The sequence below is a fragment of the Pleurodeles waltl genome, chromosome 8 (genome assembly GCF_031143425.1).
Source record: "Pleurodeles waltl isolate 20211129_DDA chromosome 8, aPleWal1.hap1.20221129, whole genome shotgun sequence".
NCBI classification, from domain to species: domain Eukaryota; kingdom Metazoa; phylum Chordata; class Amphibia; order Caudata; family Salamandridae; genus Pleurodeles; species Pleurodeles waltl.
In genome coordinates this window covers 1,417,029,824-1,417,054,410 of record NC_090447.1, presented here as the reverse complement: position 1 = coordinate 1,417,054,410, position 24,587 = coordinate 1,417,029,824, and the positions used below count along the sequence as shown (strand labels likewise).

Here is a 24,587-nt window from a genome sequence, read left to right as displayed (position 1 = left end):
TGCGATAAAGATAACCACTTATTGGTATCTTACCCAGGTTCGACTTCACCAAATTGACCGTACATAGTCACCTTTCTGCTGGAGGGGGTGCAACGCTATGGGCACACTGACCCACTTACTGTGGGAGTGTCCGAGGCTGGCTGGGTACTGGGAGGGGGTCCTGCAGGACATCGACACTCACATGAACACCCAACTTCCACGCTTTCCAGCCTATATTCAATTGGGTCTTCCGAACCCCTGACATTCCTGCTCAAGTCCATACGGGGTCGACAGATAGGCCTGGCTCTGGGGGAGGCTCTTCAAAACATACTGAAACACTGGGGAACGTCTCGTATTCCTACGTAGGCGGGGTGGTTACAGAGACTATGGATGATCCTGGGGATGGAGAAGATCTCCTTATCCCTTTTATTGCAGGGGGACTCTTTTAGAGAGGTATGGCACCCATTTCTGACATTACTTTCTGGCGAGTTTAGGGAACTGACATGTCCCAAGTTCTTGTGACTACTTCGACTACACGAATAGGGGCCCATTTGACACGTGTGCGGGGGACGGGGAAACTTGCGACTCCAACCCCTATCTGATGGCGTGACTACAGGTTAGCGCTCTCGGGGGAGGGGTGGGTGGTCGGCGGTTAAGGGGGGAACCGGCCTGTTGCCAGGTTCTAGTTGGTTATTGTTGGGTGCTGCGTCGCCTTTTTGTATCTTTATCCCTACTTCCCTGTTCCCTTTTCCAGTCTTAAATTTCAATAAAGAAATTTGAACAATAAAGCAGCATCAATGTCAAGGCTTTCCCTGAATCCCAACTGACTTTTGTTTAAGTGCTCCTCCAGATAATTTGAGAGCCCTAACCCAGGAACTGAGCTTAACTAAAAAATGTATTCAAGATTTCAGTAATCAGATGAAACAAATAAAAGATATGCAGAATAAGCAAGATATTTAAATATATGTGGACATCTAGGTGATTAAACAAGTGAGTACGCCTTAGCATTTACTTCTCCTACACATATTTTTCTGAGGACATGTGCCTTGCCATCATATCCCTGCCTCATCGACATCTATTGGTGATCTGTGATCTCCAGTGGACATGTAATTCCAACATATGATCTGAATACTACTTACCTCACTCACAGCTGGTAACTAACCCGTTGTTTATGGCCACGGTTATTTGCATCATGGATAATTTCCTTTGTGTACAGGATCAGGATCTTCTTTGTCCCTGTCCTTCTGCAAGGTGTTATTCTGCCCAACCTGGGGGAATTTTTGTGGATGAGGGTGAGCTGCCGGATAGCCCACATCATTTGTGAAGGACACAGCTAATAAAACTTAAGGACCTGGTTCATGAAGACCCTGCAGAGACGTTGTAAGTTTGTTCCCTCACAGAGTGGATTTCACGTAGCATCTCAGGATTACATCGCAACAGTATCAGATTGCTTGGACCACCTCAACGTGCTGAATTTGCTTGTGCAAAATTCCCTCCAGTCTGTGTAATTGATGAATAAATGTGCTTTGACCACTTAAGAAACCACACGCCCTTGTTATATGCGCAAGTGTTTCCTACAGGATTCAGAAATTTCACAGGAAGTGACATAACGGAACTTACCTACAATAAGTGCAAGATTAATAAAATGATAATAAAGTTACCGAAGCAGATATAATACTTGTTTTGTAACTACCCATGTATTTGCAAGGGTGATGCCATGGCTTGGTGGGGTGCGTCCATGATGAGCCACAGCGAACACATGTAATATGTATAATCTCCTTATGCTTCAGTATCGTCTTAGATGATAAAGACATTGTGTTATGCACAGATCTGGGGCCTCATTACCAGTTTGGCGGTCATAGCACCGCCAAACTCGCGGTGGCAGTTGGACTGCCGCATTCCTGGTGGTCCGACCGCCAGATTACAATCCTGGTGGTTGGAACACCAGGAGACCGGTGCCTCCACCAGGATCAGGGATCCGGAATGGTTGGTGGTGGTCAAAGTCGCGGTCAGCCACGGCGGCACCGAGTTCAGCACTGCTGTCCTGATCACGACTTTCCTTTCTGCCAGGCTTTTTATGGCAGGGTCCCTGTCGTGAAAAGGCTGGCAGAAAGGCAGAGTTGGGGGCCACAAGAGGGCCCGTGCACTGCCCACGACCATGTTGTGGGCAGTGCAGGGTCCCCCAGCCAGCACCCTCGGAATGCGCACTGTCTGCTATGGCTCATCACATTCTGAGGTATATCAGATGCCAAAACTGTGTTCAAGAACTGCCTCATGTTCTATGTTCAGTATCATAATGTACGGGTACAATCACATAACCAGTTCAGCCTTGAACATTGGAGAAAGAGGAACAAATACCCAGCACTTACTTAGGACTCGTAGATATAGCCTTGAAAAGTCTGAGATGCTTCATAATAAAGATGAATTGCCCCAAAAACACAAATCCAGCAATGCCAAAATCGTTGCCAGCGCAAGCAGTAAATTGTATTTCTGTGGCGCAATGTAACATTTTGAAAGAGACAGTTATATGGGGAATTACTAACATGGGTTGAAGTAACAATGTATGAGGCCCTGCTGCATTTGCAACTGCAGTGAATTATGAGCCAGTGATTGTATTTTCCAGCTACAACTAATGACATCATCTTAGGTTAGGCCTGTTCTTGCTCTGGCCACACCAAGAGACAATTCAGTGTATGGTATGTTCTCTGCAATTTGTGTGCTTTCAATAAAAAATGAAAGTCGTATCTTAAATACACCCAGGGACCACTCCAAGAGCTGCCAATAGAGGAATACAGGGAGGTAGGTCTGAGTGCACGCGCGCAGGCCCTGCTCGGTCACTAATAGATCACAGATCTCCCCATAAAACTAGACAGCTGCTGTCTTCCCAGCATCATATTTGAACGGATTTAGAACATTCTATATGAAGGGGAAGCTGGCTTTAAAAAGTAATTTAGCTGGAAAACTATCCATCTTTTTCTCACAGGACCCTGTCTGTTACTGGTAATGCTAAAAACATAACTTTTACTTTCCTCCCTTTTAGCACATTGCAGAAACGAGGCACCGTTATCAAAGGCCATAGCAGCGGCGGCCGCTGCAAATCTCAAGGGGAGTGGCAAAGGGGGGGGGCTGGGAGGGGATAAAAATAATAAAAAAATTAACTTACCTCTTTCTGTCCCTGCTGCCGACACCTGCCGCCTCTATAATCTTCTGGTGTCCCAGCATTCACTGCTGGGACACCATCACCGTCTCCCCAGCAATCCTGGCGCTGCTTATATGCTATAAATAGCATGTAAGCAGTGTTAGGATTGGTCTGAGCGGCAGTGACTGCCGCTCAGATATAATCCTGGGGTCTGTGCAGTTTCTCCAGCCCGGCTGTGTATGAAGCCGGGTTGAGAAAACCTAAGTGCTCATGTGTGTTTGTTGGGCCTCAGACGGATGGCCAAACACACATGTGCACTTAGTGCACTCTCCCCTCTTCCCCCATCCCGCCCCTCCCTACACTGCTGTGCCAGAAGCAGAAAAATAAAATGATAGAAAACTATTATTTTAATTTACTGCTTCTGGCACAGGCAGTGGGGCGACGCTACTTCACCATAGCAAAGGATCCTCCCCTGAAATATTGTAGAGTGTATTTGTGTATACTGTACTGATGTACAGTGGAGTGCTATAGACTGGAGTGTTGTTCAGTGTAGGAGCATATATTGGAATTTTGTATACTGAAATAGTGCACAGTTGGGCCTAGTGCCTGCTACAAGAAACGCCCCAAAACACAACGTGGACACATCACATTTTCCCAAAGAAAACAGAGGTGTTTTTTGCAAAGTGCCTACCTGTGGATTTTGGCCCCTAGCTCAGCTGGCACCTAGGTAAACCTAACAAACCTGTGCATTTCTTAAAACTAGACAGCTAGGTGAATCCAAGATGGGGTGACTTGTGGGGCTCTCACCAGGTTCTGTTACCCAGAATCCTTTGGAAATGCCCCAAAACACAACGTGGACGCATCACATTTTACCGAAGAAAACAGAAGTGTTTTTTGCAAGCTCACTTGTGTAGGTAGGCCTTGTGCTCGCAACAGGAAATGTCACAAAACACTATCTGGACACATCAAAATTATCAAATACAAAACTACCTATTTTTGCGGGGGTGGGAGGGGGATGAGGCACCTGCGCTTTTGGTCCTGGGCTCAGCATCCATCTAGGGAAACCTACCAAACCCAGACATTTCTGAAAACTAGACACCCGAGGGAGTACAGAGAGGTGTGGCCTGCGTGGATCCCCCAATGTTTTCTTACCCAGAATCCTCAGCTAACCTCAAAACTTAGCTAAAAAATCACATTTTTCCCACATTTCTGTGTGGGATCACCACACGGGGACCAATTTCCTACCACCCAACGTTCCCCTCAGTCTCCCAGTAAAAATGATACCTCACTTGTGTTGGTGGGCCAAGTGCCTGTGACAGGGAAGAGCCAAAAACATGTTGATATTGAGTGGGAACCAAAGCAGGACCAAAAGGGCAGTTTGAAAAAAAAACATTGTTAGGCTGACAAGTGCAGCAGAATTTTTATCGCTATAGATGAGACAATATTGGGTGGTAGGAATTTTGTGGATTCCTGCAGATTCCGGAAGGTCCCATCACAAAAATGTGGGACAAATGTTTGATTTCCAGCAAAGTTGGAGGTTTGCAGGGCATTGTGGGTAAGGAAATGGTGGGGGGTGCATGTGAAGCACACCACCCTGGAATCAACCAGATGTTTAGTTTTCAGATGTGTCTAGGTCTTGTGGATTTTTCTACATGGCAGCGTCCCAAAGTAAAAAAAGTGCAGCCCTCACCATTCCAAGTGGGACAGTTTTGAGAGTTACCAAGCTCTCATGGCCCAAATGTAAAACCAAAACCCAAAATAATCAAATGTCCTCTTGTTTGCCATGGGATAAGATGTTTTAGTGTGCGAGGGAGAGCTGAAAGACTGTTAGCCCCTTCAGTTCAGGTGGGGGCATAACCAAGCCCATACTGGTTGGTCACCACCACCCCACAATTTTTTCATTTTTGATTCCCTGGCATCTAGTAGACTTTCTGCCCCCCACCCCCCAGGGGTGTGGATCGGGGGTAATTGGCCAATCTGCCCACTGGTGGGCAGAACATCTTTGGCCCCATTAATTTGGGGTGGGGGTATGGCCATACCCTCAACCTCTTATTTTGAAAAAAAAAATCTTCCCTGGTCTCTGGTGGGCTTTCTGCCCCCCTTCTTGGGGGCTGATGGGCCATTCGAAGATAGGCCAATCTGCCCCCACGGGGGCAGTTATGGCCAACAGTAATGGGCCCCCGTGGGGAGCGAGCCTTGCCCAAGGGGCTGCCCCCCCAAACAAAACACACACATACACACACACCAATCCATGGTGTCTAGAGGTTTCGGGGCAGATTGGCCTAACAAAAATAGGCCTATCTGCACCCAAGGGGGGCAGAAATGGCCTAAATACAATTTGCCCCCCAGGGGAGGGACCCTTGTCTAAGGTGTCGCTCCCCATACATAAAAACACAAAGTAAAAAAATATATATATATATCCCTGGTGTCTAGAGGTTACTGCCCCCCCTGGGGGCAGATCAGCCTAATTATATTAGGCCGATCTGCCGCCGGGGGGGGCAGAAATGGCCTGAAAATACTTTAGCCCCCTGGGGAGCAGCCCTTCCCCAAGGGGCCGCTCCCCTTATGCGCAAGTATGAATAAAAAGAAATAATCACTGGTGTCTAGTGGTTTCTGCCCAATTTGGCCCCCCGGGAGCGACCCTTGCGTAAGGGGTCGTTCCCCAGACTCGGGTGTGGGAGGGAGGCCCACAGGTGCAGGACTAGCTGGTCTCGTCTCAGTCACCTGGGAACTGTGTGCCTGGACGAGATCAGCTCGCCCCAGGCACCCTTGGGGTTAAAATAATAAAGTCTTATTTCCAATAGCTGTGAGCTAAATATTGAAAATGTGATACCAAATTAAATGTTATAATAGATCCAACACTTGCCGACGTTGAATTTAATATAACTAGCACAGGGAAAGAGTTTTAGAACTCTTTCTGAAAGTTACCAAATTCAGCCCTGTAGTGCCCTTTCCTGATTGGTCAACCTCTGGCAGCCTAAGTCAGGCTACCTTAATGAGATGTGAAGTGGCCTGGGCTGAGAGAAAGGAAGCATCTGGTGGAGAACTGTTGCAGCGGATGGCAGAGTAGGAAGGGGGAAGAGTAGCTAAACTGGTCTTCAAAGAAGGGAAAGCCACTTAGAACAGAAACTGGACCTCCCCCATTTCCAGCTCCACCTCAACAGATAGGAGCCCCAATGATTAGATTAGGAGAGGGGCTGGAAGGGGTGTGTTGAGGGAGACTTAGCCATACCAGTGAATGGACTCAGCCAGATCTAACCTCCAAGAATGATTTTTTGCCTTCGTGGATTTTTAGATAATGTTGCTTTCTGGGATTGATTTTTGCCACACTTCATAGGAAGTGGTCATCACAGAGAGTGGTGGCCTGCACCCCATTGGACAGGTGCACCCCCCTGCTTCCCCTCACAGGAGCAAGGATAATATGGCAGAGCTCCTACTCCACAATTCAGATCCCTGCTAGAAGAAGATACTGGAGAAGAAGGACTGCCCTGCTGGACCCTTGGCCTTCACCTGGACACTGTATTCACAAGCACTGCACCAGCTGCACACTTTGGGCTTCACCAAGAAAAGGATTTTGCCTTGCTTCTGCCTCTCCAGGAGTGGACTCCCTGTAAGCTACAGGCACAAAGGAGCTGCCCTATGTCCCCTGCATCAAGTTCTGCAAGAAGAGCCCAGCTGCCCAGCATCCAGTGGTCATTTGAAGATTCTGACCATGTGCATTCTGGCAACTGTAATCTCAACTTCCAAGGAGCAACTCAGAGCTTCTGGGAAATTGGATCAAGTTTGTGGACACTTGAATGACTCAAAAAGGACTTTTGGAAGAAGATCCAGACGTTTGGAGAAGTGTGGAGCAACTGTTTTAAAAAGCTCTGTAATTTGAAGAGGTGCATTGTGGGAGTTGTAGTCCCAGACCCCAAGAATCACGCCAGAGCCTCTGACCCCTTGGTTAGTGTTGTGCACTACTTTTCAGGATCAGGAAACACTTCAGAAATTAAGTGGAGCAGTGTTTCATCGTGGGTGGCCTGACCTCTGGACTTTGTCCATTTCCAGTGCAACCATTTGTTCAACCCTTTCAGGGCTATATGCTTGTAAGTGCCAGTTTTATTTTTAATCTTTAAATATTCAAATCTCTGGGTCCCTACTTTGGATTTCTGTTGTTTTGGTGTCATTTTAAAGATACAAATATTTCCTATTTTATAAATTGATGTTGGATTTTTATTATGTGTTGTGTTTTACTTATTTACTGTTTGTTGATATTAAATGCTCTACACACCTGTCTCCTAAGTTAAGCCTAACTGTTTGTTGGCCAAGCTTCCAAGGGTTGAGCGAAGATTAATTTACTGAGACGTTAACTGGACCTAATGGGGAATTGTGGCCTATTGCTTAATGTAGATACCTACCTTCCCTTACCAATAACCCACTTTCCAACAAGTAGTGTACAGTAGAGTGCTGTTCAATTTAATAGGGTTAACCATAGGAGTGTAGTGGTGTACAGTGAAGTGTTGTTTAGTCCAGTGGCACAAATGTAGTTTTGTAAAGTGTAATAGCATAGAATGGATTGTGGTACAGTGCAGTGCCATATACTGCATTTCAGTATAATGGAGTGCCACTGAGTGGAGTAGCATACACTGGAATAGGGTACACTCCAGTAATTTACTGCAGTAACTTACGAAGTGGAGCATAGTTGAACAGCATGTAGTGGAATAGCGTAAAACGGAGTTGCATACAGTGGAATAGTGTGCAGTATCAAGCAGGACAGTGTAGGGGTGTCCAGAAACTGGCATACATGAAAGCATAATAGAATATAGTGGTGGACAGTATAACAGCATAGGGTATAGTGGTGTAGACTGGAGAGGCATACAGTGGTGTTCAGTGGAGTAGAGTGGAGTATCATACAGTGGATTAGCATGCAATGTAGTTTTGTATACTGGAGTGTCGTAGAGTAGAGTGCCATACTGTAAATAGAGTAGAGTATAGTGATGTAAAGTGAATTACTATACAGTGGAGTGACTTAAAGTGGAATGTGTAAGTTAAAGGAAACATACCGTTAAAGTGTGTGAAAAGATCTTAATGTTATATCGCCAAAATATACATTATAATATGTAATTGTTACTTTTCTGTTTGTATATGTAATTAGTGTAAGTAATGTTAACCTTCTAAGTTGTATAAAAATGCTATGGGATTCTGTGCTAAGCTGACTGTATACCACAATAAATGGGCTTAGAACTGGGTATGGGATTAGTTGATGGCTGTGTTTACCAATGGTAAATCAGCCATGTAGTTTTTATTACAAATTTGCAAGTTTGTATGGTAAGTGTTTTGCTGACTTCTGGGTTAGGGCTTGACATATAGTTAAGTATTAAGTTTAATTGTTGTTAAAAGCCTTTTACCACTTTATTTAAGTGGTAATTGGTTAACTTTTTTGAAATAAATTTGTATATATTATCAACCGTTGTATTTTTAAAAAATTGCCCCTTAATAACTTTGGAACCATTTCATGAATGTGCAAGCTTTTTCCGACTTGAATGTCCGCAAAATTTGCGGACTTGGTCCACCCGTTTCATTGTGGAAGGAGTACATTTTTTGCAGGGTTTGGGGAAGGTGGTTCAAAGAAAAAAGGGGGTCCGAAAACATGGTAAAATCCAATGTATCTTACATACAGTTTTGTATTTTGTGTTGTGTGAAAACTGTCAATCTGAACATATTGTGGTGTGAAGATGATTATTTTCTGTAGTGCAGGTAAGTAGTGTAACTATTTTATAAGTTTTAACGTATTTAAACTTAGTGATATCTGTTGTTGCAGAATTTTAGTGAAACGTGGGGGTATTTCGTGATAGTACCATGGTACACAGTGATCACAAGTCATGAGCTGATTGGCTAATAATTGGCTTTACATAAGTTAAAGGCAACTATGTTGTTTCTAGGAACGCTTTAGGGTTTATTATGACTTTGGCAGATGGAAAAGCCCGTCTGTCGAAGCCCCGACCGGTAGGTTACTGCCAGTGTGGCGGCCTCCCCACTGGGCCCATTACGAGTTTCCCACTGGGCCAGCGGGAAATGGCCTACAGCATTATCTCTGCCTCATAATAGAGCCGGCGACAATGCAGTAGTGCATAGGCTGCAGCAGCACCTATCGTAGTGTTCAGACTGTGAACATTGCACCGGGACTGGCCAGGGGGGCCCCTGCACTGCCCATGCCAAGTGTATGGACAGTGCAGGAGGCCCCCCTGGGGCACCCTGCACCCCATCACTGCCAGCCTTTTCATTGTGGGGTTACCGCCATGACACCGCTGGCGGAGAAGGGGGTCGTAATCCCCAGAGTGGTGATGCTTGCAGCGCTGCCCTGGCGGATTCCGACTGCCAGCACCGCCAGACCATTGTGTAGAAGAAAACCGGTGGTCGACCGCCAGGGTCGAAATGAGACCCTATATGTTAATCCAAACACAGCCATGAATGGCCTTTCGGCATGCGCAGCGGAGATTGTCCGCAGGGTGTAGCCCTCTATAACCACCCAACCTTGCGCCACTTAGAATGAGAAGTGTTCTGACATATTGAAAAGAAAATGTATTTGACAAGTACAAAGAGTGAGATCTCCTTTCTGTATGTACTTAAATATTTGAACTTAAAAAGAATTTAAAGTTGAGAAAGGACAACTGACACACCTAGACTGGAACCCTCAACCTTCTTTGTGAGAACTTGACCACTAAGCTACAGGTGATTCCTTACTGTGCAGTACCCAGGCATCTCTATGACATTCAATCCAAAGATGGTGATGAGATAAAAAAACGTAAAAGTTCCATCACTAGGAATGTTTAACATTTAAAAGACGAGTAAATAAACAGACCCACTGCCATGAGATACCAGGATTTGAAACTTCAACCTACTGAGTAACACCCCAAAAGCTTTACCAGTAGCAGATTCAAGCAAGTACGAGCATTTTAACGCTTGCTGAAACCGGAGTGTTTGCTTTTGATCGGCGGGAGCTGTCAGCTCCCACCAAATAAATGCGAGCAGCTACGTGCCAAAAGTGGGCACCCCAGGAGGTGTCACCACCACCTTATAAAAGCGAAAGTGAAGCCATAGACACAAAATATACGAGGGCTTGTGCCCCTTCATAGTGAATGTTTCCTTAAACCTTAAGAAAACAGACTTGCAAACCATGTCACTGACAAGTAAAACAGAAAGCTTGTTACATTGCTTAAAACGTGATTGTTTCTTAACAAATTGTTAGAAAAAGAATGCCTAGTTGAAAGCAAATACCTACCAATTTAAAACCTGGAAGAGCACGATGCTGACAAACGCATTTTTTTTCAGATAGGTAACGTAGGGGCAGATTTACTAAAAGTGGCACTGCACCGGGTGCAGTGCCACTTTTCCCTGCGCCCCTTAGCGCCTCTCTACCGTCACAATGTGTGCATCGTAATCAAAATACGTCGCACCATGGCACAGGTTAGGGGACAATAGCGTCATTTTTCATGACGCTGTTGATGTCCACTGCAGAAGTAGTGCAAAAATATTGGCGCTACTCCTGCAGAGTACCTAGGGGCCCATTATAAATAATGGAAGCCCTGAGCAGGCGTTAAAGTGCCGTACAAAATGACGCAAGGAAATCTCTTAGATTTCCTTCCTCCATTTTTTTGTCCCTCCCCTAATGGGGGAATGCCCTCTTTGCATAAATTATGACTGGCACATGAAAATGTAGTACAAAGGGTCACAAAGTGGCGCAACGCATGCATTGCACTACTTTGTAAATACGGCGCAAGGATTCTGGCCTCGTTGGGCCACATTAGCATAAAAAAAAAATATGCTAATGTGGCGCAAGGTGGCGCTAGGGACTTATAAATATGCCCCATGATCCTCACTGAATTAATCTGAAAATAATCCAATAATTTCCAAAACACATAAAACACGCAAAAGACACAATAAACAAAATGATACTTTCAAAGGCATATTTATACTTTTTTGCACCGAATTTGCGACATTTTCTTTTACACAAATTTGGTACAAAACTAACTCCATATTTATACTTTGGGGCTAGAACCGTCTAGCTCCAAATTTATGGAGTTAAAGTCATTTTCTGGACGTGGAAACCTACTTTGCGTCAATGAGATGCAAAGTAGGCATACCCGTGCAAAAAATGACTCTATGGCCTTAGAGCCATATTTATCCCCCCATGCTAAAATCATGCATTGGGGAGGGGGGGTCAAATAATGGTGCAAAGCTTGCTTTGTGCCATTATGTAACGCCTGGGTCAGGGCAGGCCTATAAGCCCACAGGTGCCCTCCGCATGCCCCAGAGACACCCACACCAGAGGGACAGCAGAGGATGGGGGACCCCATCCCAGGTAAGTATAGGTAAGTACAGGTAAGTATTATTTTTTTTAAGTGCCATTGGGGGCCCTCAAATGAGCCCACCTACATGGCCCTTGGTGCAATGGCCATGCCCAGGGGACCCTGGTCCCCTGTGATGGCCAGTGGGGTGGCGGGCATGACTCCTGCCTTTTCTAAGACAGGAGTCATGTGGTATGGATGGTTTTGCATCAGAAAATGACACTTGGCTGGTTAGAGTCATTTTTTAACTCTAACCTGCCTAATGTCATATTTTGGTGCAAACCCCCCTTCTTCCATACCGCCAACCCCACCCGGCTAACATCATTTTTTTATACGCTAGCCTACCCTTTGCACAGGCTTGCACCATTCCATAAATATGATGCCAGGCTGGTGCACAGAAATGATGCAAGCCGGTGCTAAACATTTTGGTGCAAAATCAGGGCCTCAGTACCTCCAAAACGAATCCCTTGCTTAGCCCAGTGGCTATTATAAGATTATCAGAATATACATAGGAGAAAAATTGTTGAAAAGGTGAAAAAATATATACATAGGGTATCATGTAATCCTCATAGCTCACTGGGTATTGTCAGCATCTATCACACTATGCCTGTATGCACAAATTAAATTCCAAATGACATCCTCATCATTGAAAAATTACATTGCATACAAAGAATTCAAAGATAGTTTGAATTGATACTTTCAGAAGAGAAGTTCTAGTAGTGTTTAAAGCAGGACATCTGGACATGGTTGTTATGCTCAGGAGCACTGGCAGATTGTGTAAATAAACAAAAATGTGCTGGTAACTAAACTTGGTGTGACAAAACCACATTTAACTGAGGGACTACTCTTACGTGTCAAATCAAATATATTACCCAATATTAATGATGCACCTCAATAAGAGACAACCAAGTTGTCAGCAACGATAACAGGACAAAAAAAAGAATAACAAAAAATTCAGTATACAAAACCACGTTATCTAGTCCATATGCTGGAAAATTCTGAAAACACCACCCCACTTGGATATACTTACTTTGAGGTCAGCCGATGTGTACATGGAGTGCTTCACCCACATTCAAGCCTCTGCTATTGAGCAGAATAATATATTCTGACTTCAGGACTCTGAGTTTTCTCTCCCTGTCATCACAACATGTGGATTTGGCAATCCTGTCAATTCCAAAAAATGACAAAAGGTCAGGGTTATGCGCATGTTTTTTCAGACCAGTATCTAGCTACGGGATAGCTTTGACTGCAGTTCTTTGTTGCTCTGAGATTCTTCAGTACTGAGAAATATGTATATGTTACAGGGACATTATAGTTTGGAAGAAAAATTAAAAAACCTTAGAAATTCACTAAAAAACACAAAGTTTGCAGGGACTCATCATAAACTTTATTTCGGCATCCAGTGCCATAAAAGTCACACCGTACCACAATAAATAATAACTTAAAATTAATAAAATTAAACTTGGCTAAAAATAGATAAAACATGATAATGCACAAAATGCAGTACAATAAAAGAGGAGTGTGGCAAAACACAGTTCCGGGATACAGTAATGGTGCAGAAATGAGCATGTAAGACTGTTGGGACATAGTGTTAGGCAGTCTTAGTCAATTTCCTTCTGATGTGCCACAATCCTCAGAGAAAATTTGGCAACTGCAATAGCAATGGGCAGACTGGAGTCTGATTTCAAAATTCTCATGGCTGCAGCGTGATCTCAAATCCCAAGCCATTTGCAGGTTGGCGTCAGCCATTTCCTTTGTAGGGGAGCGTAGAATGGGCATGCAAAGATGACATGGGCAGTTGACTCCTGGTGCAGGTTGCAGTAGGGGCATAACTTGTTACTAGGGGCCTTATTCTGCCATCTGCTGGTAAAGGTTTTGAGAGGAAGGGAACTGAATCTGAATTGCATATAGAGCTTTCTATTGGTTGGATCAAGAATGCTGTCCAGGTAAGGTTCTAGCAACCAGGTAGAATTAAAGTCCAGAAACTCAATAGTTAGTCACCCTAATGAGAGCGAGTGAGATATAGACTGGGTTACCCACTCCCAGTAACAGGACTTCACTCTTTCTTTGGTCGGTGGTGGCCCTGTGTATGAAGAGTTCCATGAGTCTCCCATTCCAATGGCAATCAATGCTGTCTTAACTGAATGGATACACCGGATCTTATTGGAGGTGTCCAAGGAACAAACTTCCCTAAACGTGGTGGCATAGGAGGAAAGTTCCGGAGTTGCCATGATTCTCCTCCAAAACAACAGCAGTCTGAGACTGACTGGCAGCCTGTGGTTTGAGGGCCAGATCCAAGTGCAAAGGAAGAAGTGGGGTGCTCGGGGGCAGGGAGCTGAGCTTCCTCATAAACATATTCTCAGTACGTGTAAGCTCTTTTGCATCCTCAAAGCCCCAGAGTTCGGCCCAGTAAAGTGCTGCGCTAACAGACTTCATATTATAAATCTGGAGAGCAGCAGCTATTGCTCGTGTGGTTGATGCATGATGCTCCCTTTGAAGGACGCCCACTAGCTGGCTACATTTTTATGATGCAGAGTTGATATGGGCTTTCCAAGACATTTAGGGCCTGATTCTAACTTTGGAGGACTGTGTTAAACCGTCCCAAAAGTGGCGGATATACCACCTACCGTATTACGAGTTCCATAGGATATAATGGACTCGTAATACGGTAGGTGGTATATCCGCCACTTTTGGGACGGTTTAACACCGTCCTCCAAAGTTAGAATCAGGCCCTTAGTCAGATAGTTAAATTCCCAGGTATTCAAAGGTGTTAACTTATTCTAATTTAGACCCGCCTAGGGAAAGGTTCCCCCTATATGACCTGTGAAGGTTAATGACCATGAACTTGGTTTTAGAGGTTTTATTTCTAAGCCTCTCGTGGAGCAGAAATCGTCAAATCGATTTAGCGAGGATTGGAGGCCCATCAGGGTTTTGGATACTATCAGGGTGTCATCTGCGAATAAAAGTGTCGCAATCTTTTTGTTGCCTAAGGCTGGTGCGTCAGAGGGCTGCAAGGTTCACTAAAAAACACAAATGTTACAGGGACGTTAAAGTTAGGTTTAGATTTTACACGCACAAAAGCATAGAAATTCAGCTGTGACAGTTAGAGTTATTTTAAGTAACTATAACTCGTGCCCTAAGGTAACTATAGCTCGCGCCCTCGCTGTTCACAGTTTTCTCATCAATCATTTTACTGCAAATGTTACAGTGATATTATCAATGAATGTCAAAGAAGATTTTGTGAGTGATGTAATATCTCGAGTAGTTAGCAGTGCATGGCACAGGCACGAGTTATAGTTCCCTTATGGCACAAGTTATAGTAGGTGTAAAATCTAAACCTAACTATAATGTCCCTGTAACCTTTGTTTTTTTGTGAATTTCTAAGGATTTTAATTTAATTTCCAAACTATAACGTCCCTGTAACATTTGTTTTTTTTCACTGCATTTCTAGGTTTTTTTAATGCTATTTCCTAACTATAACGTCCCTGCAACCTGGTGTGTGAATAGGTCTGTGAGTGGGTGTGTGAGTGTGTGGTGGGTGTGTGAGTGGTTTTGTGTGTCTGTGAGTGGCTGTGTGAGTGGCTGTATGGGTGTGTGAGTGGGTGTGTGAATGACTGTGTGTGTGTGTGTGTGTGTGTAAGTGGGTATGTAAGTGTGTGAGTGATTGTGTGAGTAGGAGTGTAGATGTGTGAGTGAGTGTATGTTTTCTTTAAATTGAAGTCTGGCTTCCCGAACCATGAGGATTCGGGGAGGATGCAGGGAGGGTCCACAGCTTCTCACATGGTTAAAAAAAGTTTTGGGGAACATTATTTGCCCATGAGGACCCCTCACAGACCCCTCCATTAGTCCCATGGGGTCAGGGTACGTCTACCCTGACCCCTTCTATCACTTTTTATCTTTATTTTCCCAAATGGGAACCAAGTCTTGATGAACAAATGGTGGCTGCAATTTTGCTCTAAGGTTGTGGCCAGCCAATCACGGCATTGCTGTTGGTGCATGGATTTATGAATCCGAGGAGGATCAAGGACGATCCGTGCAGGACCCAGGCCCTTATATATACAAATTTATTTTTCTTTTAATAATCAAAAACTACTGAACGGATTTACACCAAATAATAAAAGGGCACTTTCTGGACCAAGAGCCACCTTTCTGCAAATCTTGTGTAATTCCGTCCAGCGATCGGGGCTGTAATTGTGCTAAGAAAATAACCCACTGGGAATTCCCATGGGTAAAATGCGTTTTGGGATCCTCCCCTTTTTTCTCAGGCACCGCTTGACAGATCACCCCGAAACTATCCTGAAAGCAGCTAAAGTGAGCGTCAATTTATGGGGGAAATTTTGTGGCGATTCATCAACCAACGCCAAAGATATAGGCAAGTCAAAAAACGCTTTTCCTATGGAAGCTAGGCCTGACTAGTGGCGACTGCAACTAGGTAAAACATATATATATATATATATATATATATATATATATATATATATATATATATATATATATATATATATATATATATGTATATATATATATATATATATATATATATATGTATATATATATATATATATATATATATATATATATATATATATATGTATATATATATATGTATATATATATATATATAGGGAGAGAGAGAGAAAGAGGAAGAGAGAACGCAATCAAATGAAGTAACTAAATTCTTTCTTTGTGATTTTCTATTTAATGCAACCGCAATGGAAAATGGTGTCAGCGACAATAGAATAGCACTGGTCTAGTATTTTGCCAAATATGTGTAAATAATAAAGCACTTCCAGTGTGTCCAGCAATCAACAACATTGGGGAATGGCTGAAAAATGATGCGGTCATAAGATGAAATGCGATGAACCCAAACAAAAGCAGAGGCGAGCCAGAGGCCTGAGGGGCGTCCCAGTGTGAATCACTGCCAACACCAGTCATTGCTGAAACAAAACAGAAGGTTAGACGAGGAAAACAAGGGCGGCGCGAGGTGTGAGGGGTTAGTGTCAACCAGAGTAGCATGTAAGGTAATGACTCTGAAATATTACAGCATCAAAAATATGAAAACTGCTGCAGGGTTAAGGAAGGGAAATAGCTAAAGGTTATGGCACATTTATTCAGTTGGCATTCCCTGGTGACTGTTTTTCCCTAGTTGCTCAACGGATAATTTAAACAAATATTTTTAACGTGTGTATAGCTGTCATTTTTTCTGATGAAATATATTGCATTTTTCTCTCTACGAAAAAATATCATATCAGTGAGAAATGTCTTTGGAAACCCACTGTGACATTGAATCGTCAAAGCAAAGCAAACTAGATTCCAAAAATAAACAAAATGAAAAACGTATTGATTTGTCTTGTTGATCAATACCAAATGAGATGGATAGATGCAACAATTAAGGCATTATTAGTAGCACTTTATAAGCAAAGAAAACCCGGTAGCAAGAAATACTGAAATCATTGTGCCACGAAGATGACCTATGAACATGGACATAACATAATATAGGGAAAACATAAGCAAGTAGTTTATGTTCTTTAGCATTATTGCTTTTTTAATATAAATAAGTATACATATCCCGAGTGTACCAATATATTTTCTAATTCAATATAGTTGTTGTTTCTTATTAATCTGAAGCGGCCATTGGCCTCAATTATGCCTTCTAAGTTTCACAGCTCTGGTAGGCCCAGAAGCCATTTTGTTGGTAGTAGTATCTTTGCAGATTTCTGCAAAGAGTAACCTCGTTTTAAGTATTATCAACTAGGTGGATTTCAGGATTTCAGGAGAACAATGAACTCAGTATTGTAATCATGAATGATATTTTCTCCTCAAGAATGACTCACATTTGGTCCAGGAGAACATCCTGCCACCTGCCCATTCTATTAGGTTTTGCTGAAAGCAACATGTTTCTGCCTCATGATTAGGTTCCATAGACGTGTACTGAGAGAAAACATATATAAAGTGTCCTGAGTTTCATTTATTTAGCATTACCTTCTAAAATTGGCATTTTTTGTTAGAAAGAGCGCTGGGCAGTTGAAATAATAATAGTCATTTGATTCTTTGCTGTGCTGCTTGCTATTTTTGCATTAAACACAAGTTAAATTGTTTTGCCTTCCCAATGTGCGGTGTTTTATTTTAATAACATAGCATAAACATAACATAACATAAAATAGCACAACATAAAGTAACGTAACAAAACATAAACATTTCTAAAGTGCATGTTCACACACCAGGGGGTCTCTAGGCACTAGGCACTATTAACTACAGATGCTTATTCCTACCTGTTAGACCTGGCATCCTTGGTGTGGTCTCCTCTGTCTTTTTCCCCTCTGCTTCCCATGTTTTCACTGCTAACCAGTGCTAAAGTGCAAGTGTTCCTGTGTAAAGTGTATGTGCAATTGGCTTTTCCTTAATTGGCATATTTGATTTACTGGGAAGTCCCTAGTAAAGTGCACTAGAGGTGCCCAGGGCCTGTAAATCAAATGCTACTAGTGGGCCTGCAGCACTGTTTGTGGCACCCATATTAGTAACCCTGTAAACATGCCTCAGACCTGCCACTGCAGTGTTTGCGTGTGCAGTTTTAAACTTCCAATTCGACTTGGCAAGTGTACCCACTTGCCAGGCCAAAACCTTCCCTTTTTATACATATAAGGCACCCCTAAATTAGGCCCTAGGTAGCCCCATGGGTAGGGTGCACTGTATGTTAAAGGTGGGACATGTACTGATGTGTTTTACATGCCTCCATTGTAATAGTGAACATGGGTAATTTCTATCTAGTGCATCTCAACCTCATATTTATGCTTATAACAGGCAATAATGGATATTTCTGAATGTACTACTGAACACGCTACAAACCACAACATACCTCCCTGAATTTGTTATCATTGCACCATGTTGCACAGATGTGAAATTGGACTGGATCACAACAAAAAACATCCAACAAAGTAGTGAGTGCACACCACAACACCTTCACAGTAAGTATTTGTCGCCTCTTCTTTCCTCTTTAAACTGAATGCTGTTGTCACATCACCAAAGCGACTTTCTGCAATCAAGCACTGGTTGGTCTCCCGCTTCAATGGAGAGAAGAACTGTCTTTTCATTGCACAATACTGCCTGACATAGAGTGAGATTTTAGTCTTTCACTCGGGTGCTCTTTTTCCCCTGGAGTCTGTGGCAGACGGAAGTAGACAGGTATGGGCCTCACTGTCTTTTCTAACAACAACCATTGACAAAACTAGTAGGTCTGGAGTTTGTTGCCATCTTTTAGCTTTGTCAATGCTTCTTTTGCCATGATTTTTGCCGAACTTTATAGCTGGCAAAGCTAATGGGAACTTGTGAATTTTAAAAAGCACACCGCTAAAAGCCAAAATATGCTTTGGTTTAAAATAACACATGTTGCCATAGTAGTCCCTTGAACTTAAGGGACTATTTTGTGTGTGGATGTGCTCCTTATGATAGTGCAGAATGGTGTCACTCACAGTGAAGTAAGCCAGTGGCTGAAATAGACTGACCCCTTGTCCCACGCTGAATGCTGCAGTGGCAGAAGAATGACCAGGGCTGGCTTTAGCGCTGGTGGCGCCCTGTGCGACAGTCTTTTTTGGCACCCTCACCCCATGACCACCTCCTCAGATTCCCTCACTACCACCCGGCAAATGTGCCCCTCATCTCTTCATAACCCCCCTTTCACATACATTCATTTGTTTTAACACGGTAGTAAAGGCTGGCTTCACTAATCCACTTAGCTATCCACATAAAATACAGTGCTGTTGTTTGCAGCAGGCATATTAACCCTCTAAGTTACTTTATGATGAGTCAAAGCTGCTGCTAGACAAAACTCCCATCTCTCTCCCTAGCAGGAACGTTAATCACAAGAGGTATCTTGACATTTTAATTGTTTCCTGAAGGCTGGACGCATAAGGAACTTTTCAGCAGGTGCTTTTAAATCACAGGTTTCGTAAGTCATTGCTAAACACAGCCCCCCCCTGAGGTCAGCGCCCCCTCAATCCAGGTCAGCACCTGGTGTAGCCGCACTGCTCGCATAGTCCTAAAGCCAGCCCTGAGAATGACACTACAGCAATGAATGAAGAGGACTGGCTAAGAGCCCTTATAAGTAAGTGTATTATACATGTAATTTTGGTAAAATAAGTTGGTCTTGGTTAACGCCAGACCAAAAAATGGTGGGACCTTGATGACTGCAGATACTGTTACTGAACCCCTGTGTACTTTCTGGTATCCTTCCAGGTGCAGATGACAGGATGATGCTCTAGCAGGAGCGTCTCCTCCATAAGGGTGGAGGAGTGTTGCTCCCCCCCAGCAGCGGCAGCTGCAAACCTTTTCCACAAAAACGATTATAAACTTTGTTTATTATCGCTTTTGTCGAAAAGGAGCAGGGCCACTCCCCCTCAGAGCGCATGTGTGTTTGGCCGTCCGTCTTGGACCGGTCAAACACACATGCGGGGCTGGAAAGAGCCTGCACATTCTTCCAGTCTGCCTGGGAGCACACAGCCGCTGCTTCGAGTAGCGTCTGGAGTGGTGCAGGGCAGGCTTGGAGCCCGGGCCTGCAGGCAGAGAAGAGGAGAGGAGCAGCGCGGTCGTGAAGGCGGCGGTGGCACAGGTAAGTGTTTTTTTTACATTTTATTTTTAATTTATCCGCCCATCCCTCCCCCTGTTAATCCTCCCTCCCCCGCGCTCCTCCCCGCCCCTTCAGCATTGCACAAGCCACAACTGAGCTCTAGTCAGTGATGAAGCTGAATGCAGGCATGCTTTCAATGCATTGTTTGCTTCATTTGTTTTGAGGCTATGCTACTGCTGACACTTGAATTGGTGCTTATGCATTTGTGATGTGGCACATCAAGGGATGCTCAGAAGGCTCATGGAGGAGGACTGTCATTCTGAGCTTCAGGTGAGATTCTTAAGATCAGTATATTAACAGATACAGTCGCAGGCACTCAAAACTAAGGGCCTCATTTATTTTTCTGTAGATGGGATACTCTATCACAAACTAACAGATATCGCATCAGCAGTTTCAAGTGCATTATATCAGATGGCATTTTTATTATAGCGGACGCAATATCTGTCATGTTTGTGACGGAGTATCACGTCCGCTGAAATATAAATCAGGGCTTAATCTCCTAAATTCAGTTGTGCTTGTACAATTTGCAGACTGATGGTCCTGCTATTAGTGCCATATCCCTGAAGCCATGGAGTTGTGAAAAATCCAAACATCATCCAAAAAAACAAGTGTAGCAAATGTGCCACGCCCATTCAGCAGGAGAGTGGTTTAGTGTGGTATGTAGCTGGTGGTGCATTTTGTAACAAACTCATTTACAGACAGCATATTTTTCATTTAAATGGCCACTAATTTTGCATGAACTTGTGGTTTTACTGGTTAAACTATACAGCACACAAAAGATAATGGGCATATTTAAGAACAGTGGTGCTGCACCCAGGGCAGCGCCACTTGCCTTGCGCCCCACTACCTCCACAATGTGTGCGCCGTATTTAAAATACAGCACACCATGGCGCAGGGTACAGGGCAATAGCATCAGAATTTCTGACTCTATTGATGTACCAACATTTTTGAGCTAACCCTGAACAGCGCATAGGGGCCCATTGTAAGCAATGGTGTGGCCCCTTTTAACGCCTGCTCTGAGCAGGCATTAAAAATGCAGAAAAAAATGACACAAATAAGTCTTTTGGATTTCTTTGCAACATTATTTAGCCCCCCCTAATGGGGGAACACCCTTCTTGCATACATTATGCCTGGCGCAGGCATAATGTGATGCAAGGGGTTACAAAGTGGCGCAATGCATGCATTGAACCACTTTGTATATGTGGTGCAGCGTTTTTGCCATAATATCGCCACAAAAGTGTAAACAAATGGCACTAATGTGGAGATGTTATGGCGCAAGGGGCTCCTAAATCTGCCCCAAAGTGTTGAAATCGGGTTTCAGCGAATATTTCTCCTTTGTGCATCACCAAGAACATCCTCTAGATTTCTTTTGATCCTATTAAAATCCCTTGTTTCATTCACACTTCCGAATTACAAAAAAAGTGCTTTTTTGTGCTCTCCTAATTGCTAATAGAATTTGAAACATGAATAGTTAATTTACCAATATTTAAATGTTGTGTTGTAGAAAAATCTGACATCCCACAGCCTTTCCATTCGTTTCCTCTACCCCAGCAGAATTGTCACCTAGATCACTTTAATCAAATCCTCTCACTTTGCAATAAGAGAAATAAAAGTACTCTCCAGTTTCCCAAAAAGCAGCAACTTGACAGAAGACATAACCTGACATTTGACCTTTGTCTCTTTGAATGCTCAGCAACTGTGACAAGATAAACGCAAAGTTTAAAGGCAGCTTTATTGCTTATTCACCCTTGAAACGCTAGCATGATTATTTCTGGGGGTGCTTTAACACAGCTGCTTCCAGCGCCTATGCTTAAATATCAATCAAGAATTTATACTTTTGTGGTATGGCTGTATAATTATGGAATGAAACACTCTTGATACCTTGGGTGGGGTCTGCAGACCCATATCTCAGAGGCTACGCTGAGCCACTTTGCGTGGCTTTTCATGGCCTTGTAGATATTGTGTAAGGCAATGGTTCACAACCTTTTGCTTTCTGTGGAGCCCCACTTTATCATTACTGGAATCCAGGGACCCCAATGAATCAATATTGTAATCTGGGGACCGCCCACTGAGTCATTACTAAAACCTGGGGACCTAATCTGTTGCTATTATTAAATTTTCTAAGCTGTCGCTGACCCCTTGAAAAGGCTTTGCAGATACCCAGGAGACCACAGGTTGGGAACCACTGGTGTAGGGCAATGCAGAGTAAGTTGCTGTGTTGCCTCAAACTGATTTGGGGGCATTCCAGGGGCATCACGTTTGGTTTTCCCAATCAACACCCATGGGTTTTGACGCATTCCCAGATTTACAAGGATCTGTAAACCTGGGAATGTGTCAAAACTGTGTAACAAGAAGAAACATCTTTGTTTCTCATTGTTTTTGCCTCTTTCTATGTGTGCTGTATACTGCAGCACACATAGAAATAGGAACAAGACACCATTGTTTCTTTTAATGCAGAAAGGTGCCCCTTTCCTGCACAAAAACAATCGTGCCAGCAGCGCAGACACCCTTGCACCATGATGCAAGGATGCCTGCGTTGGCAACAAATTGTGCGCTTGCTGAACAGACAGGAATGTACTGTATATCGTAAATTCGGTGCATTCCGGATAGGGTGATCAGATGTCTCAGATTTCCCCAGACAGTCCCGGTTTTTAGAGGACTGTCCCGGGTCTCAACGCTTCTCTTCAGTTTAAATAAATGTCCTGTTTTTGGGGCCAAAGGTCAGATTATTAAATAAATGTCCCGGTCTTTGGGACAAAGGTCAGATCATCTAGGGAAACATAAGCTAAGGACACCTGCAAAGTATGAATAATTAAAGTAATTTATCTGTTACTGTCAGGCAACACAGTCCCCTGTATGCTCCTTGTAGAGAGATGGAGTGGGGAGCAGAGAGAGGTGGGTGGGGGTGGGTTGGGGGTGCAGGGTGGGAGGTCAAGCCATAGCTAATTTTATATATGTAGTATTGTAAATGTGTGTATGTATATGTATATAAGTGTGTGTCTATATATATATGTATATATATATATAGACACACACAGACATAAATAGGCACACATTCACAAAGCTACCAGTAGCAGCTCCTCTGTTTGGGCGGAGGAGCGTCGTCGTCCCCCGCCAGCAACGACAGCTACAAAACCTTTGACAAAAAACGATAATAAATTAAGCTTATCATAATTTTCTTTAAAAGGTGCGGGCCACAGGGGTGAAGTGCACTGAGGGGGAGTGCTCAGCACTCACCCTTCACAGCGCATGTGTGTTTGGCCGGCCGTCTCAGGCCAGCCAAACACACATGCGATGTAGGCTGTCTCGGAGAGACCCTGCACAGGTTCCCAGCCAATCCTGAAGCTGCTCTGAGCCGCATCAGGATTGGCACAGGGCAGGCTGGGAGCCTGTGCCTGCAGAGAAGCGTTGAGGGACAGAGGCACGGCAGAGGAGGTAAGTGTTTTTTTTATTTTTATTAAATGTAATGTTTATTCCCTCCCGCCTCTCCCCCTCTTTTGCCTCCCAACCCCTTCCACGGCCCTCGAGCCGCTAATGAAAGCTACGCAAAAAAAAACGGGGGACAGGCCAGATATAAAAGTGAGAGTAAAGTCTTAAGTCCTTCTTTTATGTCTGACCTGTCCCGGTTTTTGCTCCTCAAAATCTGGTCACCGTAATTCCTGAGCTTTTCGAATTGGCGTAGAGCAGTGTAGCAAAAAGACTTGTGGCACTGACGTACGCCAATTATTTGTAAATAAGCCACAGGATCTTTATGTTTATTTAATGTGTAAAGTTTCTAAAAGTGAGGTCCTATCTACTCTTTAAAATGTGCGTGCTGGAAAGTTTCAAGAATAACAGATGAGACCTCTCTTTAAAAATCACAACATAAATTAAACACTGTCACAAATGACCTCACAAATCCTGAAATGTAAAAAAAATCTTTCTGCCAGTCTACCACTGTCTCCACCCAAGGACTCACGATTTACGCCCTATAGTGCAATGTAATGCTTTTGAAGGCCATGCAGACAGGCAATATGTACCAAGTAGTATGAAAAGCGGGCATTTGTCAAGAGCATGGTTATGAATAATTAAAGAGTATATTAAACACAAAAAGGTTGCGTGTCGTGCGTTACAGATGTGATCATTTCGGAGATGGGACCACCCAGCTAGAACGCCAACTCTTCTATGTTATTTGTGCAATGATGAAAAATTGCCAGCATCTGACTGGCTTTGTGATTAGTGGTTTTGTTTCTGGAGGGTGGTTTGTTTATCCCGCCTGGTTACCTGGAGTTAACTTTGGATTCCCTTGACTCTGATGTGCTCAGACAGCATTATATCTCCACTGCCGTGAACCAGGATTCCAGAGCAGGGCTGAGAAGCGGCAGATTATACCTCTCTGATAGTTTAATAAACACTGAAGACTCTGTTTATAGTGATCTTGATAATTACACACCACTTTTGTTCCATTCCTTTGCTCCACACTGTTGAGGAATGCCATCTGGATGCAATATTTTGAAAAATGTGTGATTGGTTTTCC

General features: G+C 43.6%; 1 long non-coding RNA gene across 1 annotated transcript in view; it reads right to left on the bottom strand.

Annotated features, from left to right (window-relative positions):
* LOC138249246 (uncharacterized) overlaps positions 1-24,587 on the bottom strand; it is a 60,176-nt gene that overhangs the window by 14,039 nt on the left and 21,550 nt on the right. The window contains exon 2 of the long non-coding RNA XR_011194809.1: positions 12,479-12,612. This is a non-coding gene — a long non-coding RNA (uncharacterized lncRNA). The remainder of the gene's footprint in view (positions 1-12,478; positions 12,613-24,587) is intronic.